A 3,554-nucleotide genomic window follows, 5' to 3' on the forward strand; every position below is an offset into this window, starting at 1 on the left:
GTAAGAATCTCTTACCAGTGATCAAAGACTAAATGTGTGCTGGTCATCTGTCATGAGTCAATAAACCGTGATGCCCAGATCGTGTTATTCAGCCTCTGAGAATGGTTTAGTATTTTAGTGCAGCTGCCAGAAGGAAATTCAATGCTAGATTCAATGCTAGAATAAAAGAGATGGGACTCAAGACAAAATTTATCACCTTAACGAGTTATTTTTGATGCTGTTTAATACTGTGGCCTTGAGATGCATGCATTGGCAAACAGCAATTTCCATTTTGTCAGGCGTTGGCATAATGTTTTACAGTATCAGTTCTGTATGAATTCCAGTGGCACGGGTTCTTGCCTGTGTTTTAATAGCTTGATATGTGATTTTTATTCTTTGAGCTGTATATGAAAATTGTATGAAATTGTGTGAAATAGTGCCCATTTTGTCATTGTTCTTTTGGCTGTTAACTGCTGTGATACAGTCTCTAGGGACTAATAGGCTTGTATTCATGTTTTGTAAGACATTCAAAATGTTGATAAAGAATCTTGAGAAAGACTTAAAAAGGGAAGATCTTCCGGAATATTAGAGCTGATGTATCAAAGCATATCCAAAATTCATCAGAACTTTTCATGGAGAGCATAAATCCCCTCTAGTTTGTGTACTTTACAGCTAAAAAAAACTTCCTGAGGAAACTGTGAAATTCTAAAGCTTATTAATTTAAATTTGTCATTCTGCGAATATAGTATTTGTCTGAACAGTTATCTGTGTGATTTCTTGGACATATGCGTGTCCTATATGTGTGTAGTACATGTGTCCAAAGACAAGACTTTCCTAATATTTCTTCATAAGCTTAACAGTATATAGATTTGTAATAGAGCAGGGCAGTTTAAAAAAAAAAAAAGGCAACCTAGCAGAGAAAGAGAAAACATAGCTTGTAAATACAGTAAAAATGTTAATTTAAAAAGTTCACAGATGGAGATCATGCTTTTCTGTTGCATATAAATACTAAAATGATTTGACTTATAAATACAAGATTAAAAACTGGGATCTCGATTCTGTGCATGGAAAAAATGTTTAGCTATCTCCCTGGAAGGCCCTGTTAAAACTACAGTATATACTGAAGTAACAGAAGAATAATCTTGTTTTGCAGTTTGTCCTTTTCAGCTACATATTCCTTACACGATTGCTTAAATGTTGAATAATTTAGTACTTCATTTTTGCTAAATTCTCTGATGGGGCGCTGTGTGTCTAAGTAGCCAGACTGATTGATTATGATCTCAGTAATGTCCTCAAAAAAGCTTTTGAAGATATTTTATTTAGTAGAGCTGAAATTTAATATTTCTTGCCAGCCTTTATATTCTGAAAGTGTCTTTTCTGTGATCTTCTATTTCCATAGCTTTTGGCTATTGTGTGGCTCCGTATTTTAGCAAGTTTAAATGTTTGGGATTTTTTTTACCTTTTTGCTTTTCCTAACATGTTTGCCAAAAGAACATAGGTTTAAATTGGTCCTATCTATGCTGTGGACTGTACTAACTACAGACTGCCCAGACATGCCTTAAATGGAGCTGCTTAAGTTCCTTGTAAACTTCTCTTGGATTTTAACAGGGAATAAGATTTCAGAAAAGTGAGAGTGGCCAGAGTTTGTGCCAAATGTAACGGCCGCAATGACAATGTGAAATAGTGTTTAACGCAGAGCTTAGATAAAAAGAGCAGGGTTATAATTTTCTTCTTAATTTAGTTCCAACATCCCTACCTAGCTGCTCAGGAGAACAGAAGGGAATTTGATGTAGCTTAAGATACCAGTCAGCTTTAATTTCTTTTTGATTATTTCTCTTTAATCATCTGCTTTGCCATTTGATTTTTATATGTTGCAGGGGCATAGTTGAGCAGTCAGCTAATGCCTGTGGTAGCTGTGTGCACCCTCTCTCTGTAATGGGATATTCTGGGACCATTTACTAAAAGCAGCAATCGGATGAGAACCTGATGTCCTCCTTCAAGACTGCTCTGTGATCTGGTGGCCACAGTTCAAGATCAAGGCGTTTCTTTGATAGTGCATTGTCCAACCCACACATTATTTTACCCATCAGTTTGTCATGCTCCTGGGAACATCTCGTTCAGGGTTGTTTTTTTTAATGGGATGTTTCAAGTTCATTGAGTCAGTGGGTCATAGTTGTAGACTGAGTTTTTGAATCCTACTTGTGTTATAGTTCAAGGGCATGGGTAACCTGTTTTCAACTTGCATTGATTTCAGACAGTCCATCGAGATAGAGCTCTAACTTCTACACAATCACACAATGCTCAAAAAAAAAATTTAAATGCAAATCCCTCAATTTCACACTTAACTAAAATTCCTAGAAAGTATTTAACAATAAGCACTACATCTAACTTTAATTTGCTTTCTCTCACCAATCTGCAGCCAGGGCAGCCTTGTACAGAGTCTGCGTGATTTGGGGCTCACCCTGCTAGCAGGGATCTGCAAAGGCAGTAATGGCTCAGAGAAGCAGAGGTACCAAGGGTGAGTCAATGCTGTCTTCATCAGCACTGCCTGTGCAGCCCCAGGGGAGGACATCTGATTGCAGCAACCTCTCCAGTGGGGTAGCCTGAGGAGCCCTGCTCATTTTAAAAAAAAGAAAAAACACCCAAAAAACCAAACCAAACAAACCAAAAAACCTCCACAAAAACAAGTGAGGAATGGCCTTTCTGAAACTGATACCTGGTTTTGCAGCAGTGTTGAGAGAGTAACAGCTCATGGTGTTACAAGCCAATTCTCTGGTGCAGTTTTGCACATTCAAATAAGGGAAGATTCCTGGAGGATGATGCTGCTGTCTTCAGTATGGACAATCCCTCTAGCCAGGTGATATTTAAACACAGGGCTGTTGGTGTATTGCGTGATCAGATGCATATTCCTCTCTGTTTAGTCTTCGAGCTTGTGAGACCTTTCTCCAAAGGTCACAAAGCATTCATCTAAATGTGACTAACCAGTTCACAAAGGTTTTCGCAACAGGGAATCTTGTCTTGGTCAGTAGTTGTATGATGCCTGGAATAGCTGGGTCTCTTGCACTCTTTATTACCACCAAAAAAATCAGATTAATTAATCAGAATTTAGAAGCCTGTATGGTTGCAAATGTTTTTTCACTTCTCAGATCTTTGCTGTCCTGGTATGACAGACTTCGGAGGGAAAACAAGCTGTGCCGTAAATTGGGGGATGTATATGCATTCTGGTTTTAGCCAGAAATCTGTGCTGAAGCCCAAGATCCCCTATCTTGATTTTGAGATGGTGAAAAGCGGGTGGGACAGAAGGCCCTGCAGGTCTGAACCCCTCCTGGCCAAGATCAGGACTTAAAAAAGAAAATTATATATCTCTTTCTTGCTACTGTATGGTTCTTTCCATCTTTGATGGGTATGGAAACCGTTAACTGTAATCTTCTGGCAAGAACCACATTTCATCTACAATTTATGCTCTGGTCTAAAAATGTGGAAAGGAACAACAAGGTTTAGGATTGCACAGCTTGGCGCTTACAGTTTTTGCCTACCTCCTTCGTAATGTAGTTTGTCATGGCCAACAATGAATG

Source organism: Aquila chrysaetos, chromosome 3, assembly GCF_900496995.4.
Source record: "Aquila chrysaetos chrysaetos chromosome 3, bAquChr1.4, whole genome shotgun sequence".
Taxonomy (NCBI): Eukaryota; Metazoa; Chordata; class Aves; order Accipitriformes; family Accipitridae; genus Aquila; species Aquila chrysaetos.